We start from the raw sequence: 16,805 nt of genomic DNA, 5'->3' as shown, positions 1-16,805 counted from the left end.
CATTCCTACTGGAAATACAGTTCCACGTGGTTCGGCCTTAAAAATATAGCAATCAAGCAAGCAAGAAAAGCCATGTGCGCGCAGGAAATATGCACCCTGTGCCTCTTACCGAAGCAATTCCTCCCAAGGGCATCCTTTCTCTTTCGTTCGGGATCTTTCCTTCCTTCCTACCTCAGGATGAAAGGAAGTGAAGCTATTGACCTCGTTGGAGCGAAGAAAGTGGCAGTCAGCTGTAGGGGAGCGCGGACCGCAGTGAAAGTGTCTGGATAAAAGCTCTTCCTTCTATTGAATCATGTCCACGGTTGCAGGACTGTCAGTGTTGCACGAATTGAGAACTGCGTAGGAGTTTGCCCCAAAAGTTACTGGACTGGTTATATCAGGGCCAATGTCAACAAGTGAAAGTGATTTGATCAACGTTTTCAATTACGATTTCAGACGCTCAGAGGGATCTCCTGAAAATTTGACCTGTGTACCGCAACAAGTCTTATTTATTGTGTATATTATGTACGTCCCATGTAGGTTAATTAGATCTAATAGAAATAAAACACCAATGCAGGCATGCACGTAAAACAAAAAAAGAATTCATACAACTTCAAATGTTTAGCTAAACCTTAAACGCTGTTTGCAGGGGTGGAACTGAACCCGCAGGGCCCGTGTTTATAAATAGCCACTCTCTTCCGCTCCCTCGCCCTTTCCTCGTACAATCGGGGAGGAAACCCGGTTGTCAGAACGATGCAATGGAGGATCAGTGGCGTACGTAAACCAGTCTTTTAAGTACTTTAGGAACAGTAAAACCTCGTTAATCCGTACTAATGTGGGGGGACAAGTTCACGGGAATCCGGATTAACTGAAATAACCTAAAAGAACAGTTGAAAGTGCATTAAAACTCCGTTTATAGCAAAAAAAAAAAAACATTTATTATGGTGTATTTAAACCGGTCAACTAAATACACTATACAGTACACTACAAAGTCTACGGGAAACAGAATTTCATCAGTGATTGACTGCCTTTTCTTTTGGAAATTCTCTTGTTGACTTCTAACCACATTTAAAACCTTGCTCTGCTTCTTTTTTTTTGGGGGGGGGGGCTTTTGCCTGTCCGGATTAAGCGAAGTCCGGCTTATCGGGGTCCGGATTAACTTTAATTTACTGAAATTTTACTGTAATTTACTGAAATTCTAGTTTTCTGATTCATTGATTTTCTTTATTTTACTTCGCATTTTGTGCTACTTTTGGCTAATTTGTGAAGATGGGGATGAGTGATGATGTGATGAAATTGATGAATGGGCACTCACAAACATTCATGTCCAGGCCGGGATTCGCACTCGGAAGCCCTGGCGTCGTAGCGCGATGTGCTAACCACTCCGCCACGGGAAAATCTACGAGAAGTTTGTTTTAAAAGTTTGTATAATATATAATTAGCATTAAATTACTTATGTATATTATAGTTAAATGTTGAAAAATATATGCAATAGTTGGTTCAACAACGGTAAACGAGGTAACACGAAAGATACACCACTGCAGACGGGCATGGGCGTCTGGAAGGGGACGTTACCATAATCTTATATATTTAATTTCAGTCACCGTAATTTATGTTAATTATTGGAAGGGTGTTTCTTCAATCTGAAGAAGTGTTTTTTTAGGGCGCATACTATGAGGGGGCATGCATCGTTTGCCCCCTGAAAAAAATAACCCTGCTTGCCACTCCCTGAATAAAATCCTGCGAACGTCCATGCAGACGGGATGTAAATTAACAGGGAGTTAGAGATGCCACACCAACACTCCTCCTCCAACAAATCCAAGTACGCTTGGAAAATGATAATTATATATATTTTATCCTTGGCTGCATGTATGACAATTGCGATTAGGGAAAGGCAGGGAGACGAAAAAACGATATCACTCGTAGAAATGAAATTTCTTTTCCAATTCAAATAGAATAATTTTTCCAAGAGGTTCCTTAAAATTCCAAATAGGTCTATTGCATTTTATATAAGAGGTGAAACCACACAAAGTTCATGGTTACAATTTCACCTGACTTTGAAGCATATTTCTTGATTGAGATGGGTAAATATTAGTATAACCAAGTTGATAATTTGCATCTTCAAGGAAAGAAAAAAATATTTGTGCAAGATGCTTGCATGGTGTTTCGAGTAAAATGATTTCCCCAATGATATACGTAAATTTATAATATTCTTATTCTTGCTTATATTATCACTATTATCACGAAATCAATTCTCTATCAGGGACTTGGACAAGAAGCACCGTGTGAGGGACGGAAGTACTCGAAGATACCTGGAACGGCACGAGGGCGGATTTGGAGACGCTGGAACGGCAATATACTTCTCTGGAGACTTCTGGCATGGAAATTCTACAAGCCGTTCCCACGTGTGTCGGTGCTGCCCATTGTAATGGACGTTGCACCATTTGATTTCATACGCAGACAACGGAAATTTTATCCTAAACTCCGTACCAGCTAACTGTAGACCAGGCGAACGAAAACAAGTCTCTGCGCAAGTAGTGACGCGAGACGGCTCCACCAATGAACAGTGAGAGCAACGGGATTGTGTAATGAGCGGCGGGAGTTACCCGATTTCCTCCTTCTCTCTGTAAGCGTTGCTTACAGAGAGTACATGGCAAACGGACCGTATTCTTATCTCCAGGTCCGTACGATTGTTTAAAGAATTTCTTAGGGAAATATTAGGGATAAAACTGCAAGAGCAAATTTTGACAAGACGTGCATTTAGCGTACGGACTAAGGTCTGGAGCGTACGTCCGTACATGAAATGAAATTTCCATACATGTACGGTCAGAACTGTACGGTTGGCAACACTCCGCTTTCACTACTCGATTTTCTTCCTCCCGCTCTGCCGATATGTGCGGCCCTGATCTACAGTTAGCTGGGACAGGGTATATAATTCTGTGAGTGTTCACTGCAGTACAGTCATGAACAAAAGAAATAGACCAGCCTTGAATATTTCGAAAATTGCAAAACAGTATAGGGAACTACAAGTTCCAAAAAAAGAATATCGGTATCGTTGTCGGTGGGTATTGGTTGAAAGTGGTATCGGCTCAGCCCTAATAATAAGTAATAATATATTGAAAATATATTTCATTGTAGATTATATCCACTACTTCTATTATCTTCGAGGACCTGCCCCATGGAGAAGTGGTTCGCGCTACGACGCCAGGGGTCCCGGGTTCGAATCCTGGCCTGGGCAAGGATATTTGTGAGTGTCCATTCATCAATTTCATCCACTCATCCCCATCTTCGCAATTAGCCAAAAGTGGCACAAAAAGCGAAGTAAAATAAAGCAAATAAATCCATCGATCAAATCAATCTACCTAGGTATTATCTTCGCACAATAATTCTCGGCAGAAGAGGAATTTCTCTTTAATTCAACATTAAGAACAGTTAGGCTAATCGAGACTGAACCCATACGTCAAAGCGGGATCCAAACCACTGTACGATGCGCCTTCGCAGGTATCGAACAAATGACACCTGATTACAAGGCGACAGTGTTGTCACTACACCATCGTGGAGGCCATACTTATTCAATTGTAACGGGAATTGTAACCTAACTTTCCGAACAAATAGGTCAGAAATTATTTTTTTTGAGTTTGCACTAACAATAAATAGTTAAATGATTAATTACTGGTTCAACTTATCACGTTATGTAAACAGATAGGGCGGAGTAGCTACAGAGCCAATATGAACCTTAGGCTACAATCAATATGAACCTTACAATTGTTTTACACATTATTCGTTAGGAGTACAGCGCCTAGAATAACGTAGTGTGGAAAACGGCATGGTTCTGCGCTCTCTGGCTGGTTCCACTCGAAAATGATCCGCTAGAGGCGCTGGTGTTGAACCCGGTGCTTGGTATTCGTCTGCTTATAATGGAAGTAAATGGAGTTTTCGCTGCGACGTCTGATTCTTTTACATGAAGCATTTCTATGAATGTGATAATTGCTATGATATTTGGTACAGTGGTCCCGAAGATATTAACGAACATTCTAGACAGTCGACCACGTCCTGTTATCATCATACTTTCGTTAATAATACGGGAGAAAAAATACGCGTGGAATGCTCTTGGCAACTAAATTTTTGTGTATGAATTAGGTTCATTATTATTATCATCATCATCATTTCTTTTAAAGATATACACACTGAAGCATTTGTATTTTTGATATTTACTGTCTCTTTTCTTCCGCTTTAAACTAATCGCGGCGATGATGATAATGATGATTGCATGAAACGACAAGGGGAACCCCACAAAACTTTCTTAGTGCCATCGACATGAGTGTAAGGCAACTTTCTAACCAATGGGACAAGCGACACGGGATGTTCACACTGTCACACTAGTGACACACACTTCCAGACTGTAAAATAGCATTCATTGCACATGAGGGTCCAAACAGCAAACGACACGTCCATATGGCGTATTCGAGTGCTACTTGTTACTTCCTTCGGAAAGGGTCTTAAAGGAAGGGCTGAGACCGAAGCGACACGCTACAGGGGGAGTTCCCAACTAAGTGACAGGCGACATGGTGCCTTCAGTCTATTAGCAAGCGTTGCTTGTGAACAACAGATAGGCGACACGATAAACCGCACATTACAACAACAGATATAAGAGACACGATAAACCGCACATTACAACAACAGATATAAGAGACACGATAAGCCACACGTGTCGCTTCTGCGTCGCTCAAACTGGGCCATTTCCTCAATAGCTTGCAACATGTTTTGTGGTTTGTTGTTCGCGAATACGCGATGCAATCAGTGTCTTGCTTTAGTGAGATTGCGCACCAAAGCGACAAGGGGCACGCGACACTTATCGCTTGAGGATTTCACCAACCGAACGCTGGCCTGTCCTTCCCGTCATGCCGCTACGATGTAAAATGTTGCTCTTGATTGGCTGGTTTCCAAGCAACATGTGTCACTTCGGTATGAAAGTTGCCTTGGACCGAATGACCCGTGTCGCTTTGGTGTGAAATCCTCGTATCGTTTGTCGCGTGTCGCTTTGGTGTAAAATCTCCTTGAGGAAACGGTGCAGTCAGAGCTTTTGTCCCTACAGTTCGAAAGGCTGCATTGATTTCCGACTGCTCGCTTTCAAGCGACATTTGTGGTTTGTCGCCTCGGTATGAAATATCTCTCAGGATACTATTATATTCTAATAACATAGAAAAATAAACTCTAATACACAGTCCAAGACCTGACGTCCGGAATCACATTGCGATGTTTCTTCTTGTGTTACTCATGCTATTTATTTATTTATTTTATTTTACTTTTCTTTCCAAATTAATGCCATTTCGTGACTGCAAATCACTCCACAAATATAACTGTTTCCATCAATTCACTTACCGCCTTTCTAGAGAAACAAATCTGCACAATATATTCCAAAAACTAACTAAGCCGCATTACTTTCATAACAAAATTAGCACCTGGGTCGATCACACTGCCATCTACTTGTCATCGTCTCGGGGAACCAGTTTCTTGGGTCGTTTTCCACACTACGTTATTCAAGGCGCTGTAGTTAGGAGTAACAATAACTACATATAGCGTTTCTTGCCAAAATCCTTGTTCTCTCCAATTACCAAATCAGTATGCTACTAATCAAATTTTGTGCATGCCTATTTCTACTGACTTACATTTGCATATAATTTTAAATGTTTGGCGTATAAGTTAATAATCAAGTTTATGCTTATTAATTAATTTGCAATGATATGTTATAGAGCGTGTGTGTGAGTACGGGAATTCCCAATATTTTTTCGTTCCACGCTTGAGATTAAATATCGTAGGTGCGAGCTTTGCCATGGTTACGGGCTCTTTCAGACGGAAGCCACACACGACAGGCGACAATTGTCGCTTGGAAGCGAACACTCAGTAATATATACAAACTTCTGAACAGAAGCGACACGACAAGCTGCACGTGTCACTCAGATTGGATTGTTTACTCAATACGCTAGTAAAGTCGTCTGCTAGTCCCGCGCTTGGGTACGGCCATGTTGGCTGTATACAACCGGTTGATATGGTGGTTGCTAAGACGCCAGCATAGAGAAACGTTATTCTGCGTTGGTGCAGTTTTTAAAGATGAGCCGAAAACAATGAAGACGGGTGAGTTAGCACATAAGGAAAAACATTTGCGGAGCTTTAGATACGTAAGATAAGAAGGTGCCATCGAAAGAAGGGTGCAACAAAGCATGAAAGAAAAATAATATGATAATAAGCAAATTGCTACTCAGAATATGTCGCACATGTTGCAACAAGCACTTTTTCGAAATGTCTATAGCAGTTTTCTTAATAATAACTTTGTGTGCGAGCGAAGAGATGTTTACGGGATCCAGATAAAATGATATTTAACAAATGTGGTCTGTATTCCTTTGTTACGAGGTAATCACGAGGACAAAAGTGTTGAACAAAATATGTGCCGTTTCCTCTATTCGTAACTATTTTGTCGTTCTTATTCCAATTTATCACGCTCTTCAATGCAAAATACATTCGAATGAAAACAATTTGTTGTAATTAATAATGGTCTGCCAAGCAAAAAACATCTTCAGGTCGATCCGAATTAACTAACAAGTGGACGATTTTATGTAACTCTGCAATTAATATTTCATGAGAGAAATTATTGAAATCCTCTAAACAAAAATATCAGCAGTACTGATAACTTTTATTTAGTATTCACAGCATATAATTAACTTTATCTCATATATATATATATATATATATATATTACTTTATGTTATTATTCTTTATTGTTACTTCCATTGTTGATTTTGCTGTTATTTCCATTGTATTTAAATTCCAATGTAAAATGGTCAACGCTGTATTTGGAATTCTCTGGTAAACAAATAAATAAATAGAGCGAACGAAATTGCTAGACTAAAAAAATGATATTAGCATGAATTATGGGCGTCGGGAAGGGGAGTCGAATCGGTTCTTGGACATCCATGGAAATTGTCATAGTTCATTTCAAGTAAGGAAAAATAAAGCAGAAAGGTTATTGTTAATAAGAGTTTGCATTGGGTTGGAATAATACAGAAACCTGGTTATTTTTTCTCATTCTACAATTTAATTCAAGGAATGAATGGTTTCACAGTTTCCAAAAATTAGAGTTTTATATGAGAGGTCACACAAACTTTAGGACTAAAATTTAGCCTAACTTTTGTGGGTAAAATTTAGTAGCAATCTAGAATAACTATGTATCATTTCAGTACACCAACTACATGAAATGTGGGGAAAAAAAATTAAAAACACTTGTGCTAGTTATTAACTTATCTGGTGGATCGAGTAGAAAAGTCTTGCGAAGGACATAATAATAATAGTAATAATTTGTCAATGGCCTAACCACCCCTACAAACATTTCTGGGGATATCCATTGACTATGGTGAACGAATATAGCCCTACACACATATATTCTCCTAAGCGAATAAATGCATTGTGCGTATTATATTTTAATGCCCAGTGCTGTAGAAGGCAGGAAATGTGTTTAACGTTTGCAATCGCACACAAAGCAGAAATACATATCTGATCGCAGACAAAGAACCATGTGACTTCACATTCCTTTACTCGCCAGCAAGCCTATGGTAGCTAAACCGACGAAATCGTAAGTTCCGGTCAATTGTTTGTCGGTCACTTTCTAGGAAAATGCCTGATTTGTTTCTCCATTTCTTCTTTAACTTGTCGCCTGTAAGCAACCTGTATTTTATCTACGTATTCTTCTGAATCTAATCCTTCGAATGGTGTAAGATACATATTACCATTTTCTTTGATAAACGCTGTCACTTACAACAAAACGTATCCCTCGCGATTCGTTTCCATACTAACTGCATGGGGAAAGTACGGGAAGCGCGTTGTATTAAGCCAGGTCTTCCGTTGCTATGGCGACAGCGCCGGAAGTGACGTTAATTTACCAGCGTTTAGCGTGCATCGTTTCACCTCAATCTGTTCTTCACGCATGCGCGGTGAATGCTTTCTTACCGCTCATCGCTTCGGCCTGGAAGCTTCGCAAGGGAGATTTCACAGCGAAGCAGTGACATGCGTTGCTTGAGGATTTCGTCAATCAACCGCAAACTTGTGTGGCTTGTCGTGCCGTTACTGTGTCAAACGTTCCCGTTCGTTCCCAAGCGACATCTGTCGCATGTCGCTTCGGTGTCAAATCTGCCTCATGGAGCTTTCAGACAGAAGCGACACGTGTTTCTTGCAAACCAACAATCAGACTTAAAGGCAAACTTTCGTAACAAAGCGACACGACTAGCTGCATGCGTCGAAGGAAGTCAGCCGTTTTCTCAATCGGATCGCCTCGGTCCGTTGTTCGCGCATACGTGGTGAATGTTTTGTTTTAGACTGGAGTTGCCCGTGTTGCTTCGGTTTGAAGTCGTCCTAACACGAGACAGAACGCAATCGCAAGGAAAATGTGAATGCTTACGAGGGGCTTGCAATTTTTTAGTCGAATCATAAACTCCACGCATTCAATGAGAAACAGTGATTTATATTCCTTGCAACTAAAAGTTTTGCGGCTGAAGATTGTTTGTGCATGATTAATCTAACATAGAATTAGTATAAATGAAAACGAAATCACACATTAAAGGGACACATTACTTGCATTCCATTATCGAGCCTCCACTATTCTGCCAATTTTTCATTAATCTCAACAAAGAAGTTGGATGATGATTAAATAAAACTAGCAATTTCCCCACAAATTCTCCTACGCTGTATTATATTTATACGTTCCTATTAAATTTGAAATACAAGAGCATTTGATATTCCGTTTAAATAGATCTCCACCAAACAGAACCATTTCTGGATGTCTGATACATACAGCGCCATCTTTTGAGCACTTTTGTTTTATATGTATTTTCATGTTTGTAGGTGGTTGAATGTAGGAAAATCACTTGTTAGTTGGTGTCGATTTCACAAAAGGAACACAACCCAAATCTTAATTTGTCTAGATACACTCACAAAGAACACCAATGCCCAGGACGTGGCTTCCGTACGGAGATCGAAAGTCAACCACTTTACGATTTTGGTCAGAGAGACTACTTAACTTTTAGAGTTTTAGAGACGAGAAACGGGACAGAGAAAAAAAAATGGGAGAACATATGAAGTAATGACAGAATTAAGAGAGCGGGTAAGGACGAAAACAACGGGACTAAGTGCAAGGAAGTAGAATAACGTTAAGAGAGTGACGAAATAATAGGGACAGATTGAAAAAGAAAGGCAACAAAAGATCAAATAAGTGGAACCACTAGAGTACGCAGGATTTGTTTTTCGGAAGGGGCTGGAATTCAAACGGTGGATATTACCTACGTTCTAGGAAAACGGGGGGATACACAATAAAATATTTCGTAACTACATCCTTTAAACGTTGTTCAAGATCACAAACGGTAATATCGGGAGTCATTTTAGGAAGGGGTTGAATTTACCACTTTCATTTTCGCCGAGTTCTGAATTGCTGCCATTTGAAAAGTTTGATTTCTCAATATTTCGGGAGGGGCTGTATCCCCCCTGGCGTGCGCCATTACACATACACACAGAGTAAAAGGAGAGTAGAGCAGTGGTTCGGAACCTTTATCAATCCGGGACTCACTTTGAAGCACATTACACTTCATGGGAACCATAAGCATGGGCGCCCGAAGAATTACTTGTAAGGGTGTGCACCCAGTTCATAACCATATTTTACCGATGTCTAACATCGAGTACTTTAAGAAGCCTTCGTTTACGCTTACTTAAAAAGACATTACACGTACATCATTCTAGAAAAGCAAATATGAAATTTAAAAGACTTCGAAATTTAGTAATTTAAATGCTAAAGGTTTTACGTCACAGCAAATTAATTTCCGAACCGGACTTCGCGAGCCACCGAACGCACCTTGGGACCCAGCATTGGGTCGCATCCAGTGATGTGCGTCTACGCGTAAACAACGATAGTCTACGTTCTACACGTAGACTATTTTATACACGTAGATGATGTAATCTATGTAAACAACATGGCGAAAGGTGTTAACCTAGCAAAGGACGCCGTGAAATTAAAAGAAAATTATACTACGTATCAGTTGCTGATGTGCGAGGAGAACTTTTCATACTCTTTCTTCCAAATTCGAACAATTTCTCATCTAGGAAAAACTAACATAGGAAATATTCTAGTGTTTTATGGAAAAAAAGACTAATTTTGCCGCATGACTGCCATCTGTTGTTTCTTTTGCATACTATTTATCTTCTTCCATAGTTGATAATAGAAGAGAAGAGAAATTTTGTTGTAAATAGGATTCTTTTCAGTTCGTTAGGAACCAATATAGTTGAAAATGTCACATTGTTTTCATTAAACCCTTGAAAATTAATTTTAATGCACTTTAGATTGTCTACGTAGTCTTTGTAAACTACAACCCAATGTAATCTACGCGTAGATTACATGTAGACAACTCAAGTAGACGTAAACTTATAGTCTACGGCACATCACTGGTCGCATCCCATATGTTGAGAAATGATGGAGTAGAGGGAAAACTAGAAAAGAAGAAGAGAGAATGAAGTAATAAAGTGAAATAAACGGAGAGAGGATAATAAATTGAGGGAATATGGGTAAGTAAAGGGAGAAACATTGAGTGAAACATATAGACGGAGTATTAGAAAACGAAAGAGAGCAGGAAATACATGGACAAACAGAGGAAGGGAGGCAAAAAAAAATAATAGAGAAACCATCTGAAAATTCCTCGTTCGCAATCATGTTCTATACTGACGTCACTACTCAGCTTCAAATTGGCTCAAAGATACTTTGAACTTCCTGCCACACTGAATCTTTAGTAATGCATATAAATAGGGCTAGGATTTTGATGACCTTAAAATTGCCAAAATGACCTTTGAAAAATGCATTTATGACCTAATGCATGCAAGAAAATGCCCTATAAATTTAGAAAAATGACCTAAAAATTCTGAAAGATTTGTAAAACAAATTTATAAATTACCAAGAGAAATTCAAATTACAAATCGACGTTACAGTATCTATCACATGTTCATTGCGTATAGTAGTACAAGTAAGAAAGTTCACTTTTTGTCATAATTTTACTTTAAGTATTGAGTTGCAGTACACAACGTAAATCATATGCAAATTTTCAAAAGTGAATGATTGTTGGTTGTCGGACAAGAGAACCTTCCTTGTACAGTCAACGGCAAAGATAATGGTAGGCAAATTGTCCACTGCTATTTTATTTACTTTTTATTCTACATCCTGTGTTGTTTTAAGTAATGAAACTATGTTGGTTCGAAGCAGGCATTCTTCTCTGCTAATTGACGTCATTACTTTAATTCATTATCATCACATTGTGTAATACAGACCGAAGTAAAATGGTGGTGGACATTTCGCCTACTGTTTCTTTCGCCGATGGGTGTACATGGAAAAACTTTTCTCGAATTCCACCGACACAAGAGGAGCGTACTTGAAATGAACAATATCACTTTCTGTTAAGTCACTTTCAATTCCTTGGAGAGCAAATTGCTTCCCTGACATTGACAAAATGTCCGATACAGAGCATAAAATTTTGTACCCCTAGGTTTTTAACAATAATCCGTCTGGTGACAATAGAGGGGGAAATCACATTGTTTGAGCTGAATTGTTACACAACAGCTTGTATCAAATCTACTGCACGTAATGTCTTTGTTTCTTCAAACACAGTTGTTCAGAACTGCGCTGAAGGCAATAAGACGAGATTCGGGAACGTCTGTCCTTCAACGGGTTACATTTCCATGTAAAATGTCCCATTTTCACCAAAATTTACAAAAATGCATAATATGACTTTCAAAAGGCCGAAAAATGAATTAAACGGTTTAAAAAGTGTAAAAAAATTACCTTTACTCCAAAAAGGGTCAAAAAATGAAAAACAAATGCCCTAACAAAGGCATTCCAATTTATTCACTTACGTGTGAAACACGTTCCTATCCACTTATGCAATATTTCTGCCTTGCCAAAAAAAAAATATGCATTTGCATCAAAATCCTAGCCCTACATAATAACTTAAGAAGTGTATTGTGATCTTAGTTTGGTTATGTGTTTCCCTTTTCGATGAATCATCAAAAGAGGGGGAGGGGATACAGAACAAATATCTATTCAGGTCATTACAATTCCAAAAGTTCACAGTACAAGACCTTACAGAATGCTCATTAACAGCAAGTGCACGGTACGGAATGTTAACCAGCCTCTCATAATTTATGAGAGTAGACTTCGAGAATAAGTGGTTCTTGGAAGAGGGTCGTGTTCTTTTGTTGAAGATAATTGACCTTAGCTTCCATATTTGAAACGGTGGGAATTTCCTAGAATCTTAGCAGAGAAGAGATTGGCTTAGAAATACTTGGAGGAGAGGATAAGTCTAGACTTCCTCCAGAACAAGGCATGTCGGCACCTTTTTGTAAGATTGTCCTTGCGCATAGGTTTTGCAAAAGTCATCCTCTGCAATCACTTCTTTGTATTGTAATTTTTCGGCAATGTACCTCTTTGTTCATGTCTTCAAAAGCAGTACGTAAATACAAGAAAGATATACAGCACTTTGAAGGATACAGGGAAATCACATTCACAACGTCTAATCTTAGAAATTCCTGTCTTCGCGTGCTTCGAGAGTGGTGGTAGTATTGTGTGTAGAAGGGCTGGCATAATTCTTACTAGTTCCCGCTAACAAATCAAGCATTTGTTTATAATTTTTCATTCTCTCTCTATGTTCTCTTCTCTCCCACTTCCTTTCTTTTCTACTTTCCAGTTTCTCATTTTCTCTACATCTACGCCACTCTATTTTTCTCATTTCCTGTTTTCTTCCTTTCTTTATTTTCATCTTCCTTTCTTCTTCTTTCCGTTCTTTCTCTCTATTTTTTCTGTATCTCCGTCACCCTCTATTTTCTTTATTTTTCAATCCCCTAGTTTTCTTTCCGGATTTATATCTATCTATCTTCTTTTCTTCTTTTTTCTGATCTCTGCATCTCCGCCACCCTATCCTTCTCTCTCCTTGTTCTATTTTTGTTTCCTTGTTGTCTCTCTCCCTCCTTTTCTTGCCTTATCAATATCTTTCTCATCTTTTTACTCACATATTATACACTCTTACAGTGGCGCCACCTTATATGAGCAGGTGGGGCTCGAGCCTACGCCTAATATTAATACTACAATGCTTGTTATCGTGGTTGCTTACTGAAATTACCGGTACATGCTTCCTGTAATTACTACTGGACAGTCCCAGGAATTTACCGCTCAATATCCCCCGCAAGGTACAGAGAGGGATTCCCACTTTTTGCCGATATTTTACACTTTCAAAACTCTGGGTGGAGCAGTGTTCAGAAAGTTATTATTTTTAAAAGTAACCTAGTTACACATTTACAGTTACTTGGATCGAAAAGAAATGAGCTACAGTTACGGTTACTCATTTCAAAAAGTAACTCCGTTTCAGTTACTGGTACTGGAGTAAAGTAACTGTTTTCTCTTATAGAAACTTTATTGCAAACAAATTACACAGGATTGATGACCATTAATTGTAATAAAATAAATTTACCAAGGAAACGAACCGTTTTCGAGATAATTCCGGATGTGTGGTTACAAGCCGCCACTGACTTCATTGTTTGTAAACGTCGTCCTGGTTGGTAAAATGCTAATAATGTGTGCGAATGTGTGGTTAGAAGCCGTCACTAATTGCATTTTGTAAACACCTTGCGCGTTCCGAGGTTTGCTCTTTGTTTACAAAACAGGACATTTCCGAGAGGTGACGTTTTATGGGTACAATCAGTACACAGTCTAATCCTACTGTGAGAGTCACGTCAGTTGTGCTGTACTGCGTAGTGAAAATGGAATCTTACAGCAACGAAGAGTACATTTTACCAACTAGGACGACGTTTACAAGCAATGAAGTCAGTTACGGCTTGTAATCACACATTCGCGATTATCTCTAAAACGGCTCGTTTGCAGACCCATGTTTACTGAGACTTTCTTGCTTCTATTATCGTGTACTTTCAACTGTGTCAGTTTGCGCTATTAATTTTGAGAGACACTATATATATGTCTTGTTAGCTTGTAGTCGTTAGGGTATCTGACTACTTAGCAAGAGACCCAAGTTCGATTCCCGGCAGGGGAGAACCGGGATTATTCGCACAGGTTCAAGCGGCTCCGGCGCCCACCCAGCGTCTTACAAAGTGGGTACCTGGATGAAATTCTTAGGGGTAAAGACAGCCAAGGGTGTGGTGCTGATCATATAACCCCCACCTTCGGCCGTGATCAAGAACGTATGGGGCCCTAACTCCACACCCCCTATACGCCTTCATGGCGCGGTGCAAAGCGCAGGAGAGGACTTTACTTGTTACAACAAACAAAAAGTAACAAGAAATCGGCTTTGCTTGAATTATTTCAACAAGATCCATTCACTCGACAATAACTTCTTCCTATCTAGACTATCACGTTCCAAATGAAAGAAGGAATTCGCCCTCAACACTAAAGTAATCGCGCTCAATTAGAAATGACAAAATGCAGTAGGCTGTTCAACAGTTCCTTACCTAAGACGATTGCACTGAAATCATTTCACCTGAGCATCCACATAAGACACGTGATTCGAAACAGAGTTTCCAAACTTAGTTCTTCTTCAACATTATAAAATTTCCATCAACAAATGTAATATTGTAAAGTAACTAAAGGTTACTGCAGATAACGCTACTTCTATTGCAAATGGACTATAGTTTTTGGGAACTTAAGAAACGGAAGTCAAGAGTGTTTCAATTTGGCAATATAAATTTGTGAAATACGGTGCGTGATTTAGGAAATATAAAAAGGGAACCTATATATCCGTACTCGTAATCGATTCTGACGCTTATGCTTCAACAACTTAACAATACATCAGTTATCTATCTTTATAGAAAGAAATTTAAGTGAAATTATCTGACTTTTGAATATGCGAGAGTAAGTACACGCATGAAAAAATAAGTAATTATAATCCTTCAATACAAACTGCTTCTAGCGATAGAAATAATCTGGTGTCTACATGACACAACCCTTGCATTTCTACTGTGAATATTTCAACTCCGCCGATATGTTAGAGCATGCACTGTTATGGTACAGATCTTGAACTCGTTGTCTGCGCTTCCGGCCAAAGCAAAATACACTTAAACATTACGTGAGATCAGTCACAAGCTTCAGAACTCACCTGATTCAGCCCACGAGCTCCAGCGCTCAGAAAACAGATGCAGCCGGCCACAAGGAAAGAGCTTGCACTGCGCCAGATGTGAAAGTATCAGGTAATACCTACTGTGAGCAGTCCCGAAGTGCTTAGCTCCCCCACCTATCTGTCTCCCCTTCCTCTGTCCCACTTACGTACTTTTCATTGGCTACTTCTCCTTCTTCTTCTTGTCAAGTGAGATTATAATCAATCCGAAACCACGTCAGAAGCAGCAGGAGCGGAATATTTACTCCCACTGTGATGTGAATGGATTATGCAATTAACAATTACATGTGGAGCTGTTGTACTGGTACTGTCATTATAAGAAAAGCATAAGTGAAACTGCGATGCGAGAAATGATACGAATGTGGGAGTACAAACGTCGGTTTTGTCTGCCGTGCACAGCGAAAGTGGTTTTGAGTCAAGTTCTTATTCTCATGTTGAAATTACCCTGTTCTTCGCCTATTACAAATGAAAATTCGCATGGAAACGTATTTCTGGATATGTGGATTTCTCTTTAATACATGTGATCTTTTCTTTGTCGCGGAAAGCATTAATTTTGATGTTATGTGCCAATGTTTCAGAACGATGACGTTGTTTATCTTTTGTATCATTTTTTTAACTTTGATATTGTGAATTTTATTGCTTGTGCTAAGTTATTATTCAAGGCGAGTCTTCAAAAACTTGTCATGATAGCATGATTGTTACGTAAGACAAAAGGCATTGAATGTTCCCGAAGTTAAGCACAAGAGTAAAACATACTAAGTAAACAAATTCGAAGGATTTGTGTGCAAGGGCATTCGTTCCAAGTTTGGAAAGTTATTCCTAGGTTAATAAAACATTAAATTTCTGACCAAGGCAAAATTTATTGCATATAAAGTATACACTAAAAAGGTAAAAACGTAACGTTTCCACCGTCTAACAGGGTATTCTTCAAACGAAGGATCAATAACAATGTTAGAGGGTGGAAACGTTACGTTTTTACGTTTCTAGTGCATGTTTTATGCAATAAATTTTGTCTTGGTCAGCAAATTTAATGTTTTTTTTAACATGGAAACAAGACTTAACAGTGTTACCATTATACCTAGGTTCAACATTTAATTTCTATACTACTCAAATACATATTTTGTACATACAAATTGAAATTCCATAGATGTTGCCGCTTGCCATAGAATCAATAATACTCTGTACCCGTGTAACCATGCTGTAGTACATGTTCTGACGTCATTATGTAGTTTACTTTTTCATGATTTGCCATTACAGTTTTGCACAATTAACATAGTAATAACTACAAAGTAGACAATGTTATTTTATATGAACCAGTTTATAAAATATACATAAGAATATATAAGATTCAATCTCAATAATATTTTATCATCGAAATATTAATAATTATTTCAATTAGTTTGTGTTTCAATTCATTCTTGCGTTTATTTAGCGTCAATATGTAATAATGGTATACAAAAATACGCACGTATATGTATTTTAGCATTTGTAAAGTTTATTAACTTCCTTTTCCAGATTTGGTACAAAGTAACGCAGAAAGTTTTTATGAACGTTGGTACACCTCAATGTGGGCACCACTTGTAGCTCGACAGATATCCAAATGATACTCAAGCTCGTGGCAAATGTTGA

The 16,805-nt window shown here is 38.8% G+C and overlaps 1 protein-coding gene across 1 annotated transcript in view; it reads right to left on the bottom strand.

The window, feature by feature from the left end:
- LOC145997239 (uncharacterized) overlaps positions 1–15,285 on the bottom strand; it is a 69,152-nt gene extending 53,867 nt beyond the window's left edge. The window contains exon 1 of the mRNA XM_083134064.1: positions 15,159–15,285. The gene's annotated coding sequence lies outside the window, so the exon portion shown is untranslated. The remainder of the gene's footprint in view (positions 1–15,158) is intronic.
- Between the last annotated feature and the right edge of the window lie 1,520 nt (positions 15,286–16,805).

This window comes from Lepisma saccharinum, chromosome 13, assembly GCF_977018435.1.
Source record: "Lepisma saccharinum chromosome 13, izLepSacc3.1, whole genome shotgun sequence".
NCBI lineage: Eukaryota > Metazoa > Arthropoda > Insecta > Zygentoma > Lepismatidae > Lepisma > Lepisma saccharinum.
The sequence above is the reverse complement of the archived record's forward strand: the minus strand, read 5'-3'. Positions and strand labels throughout refer to the sequence as shown.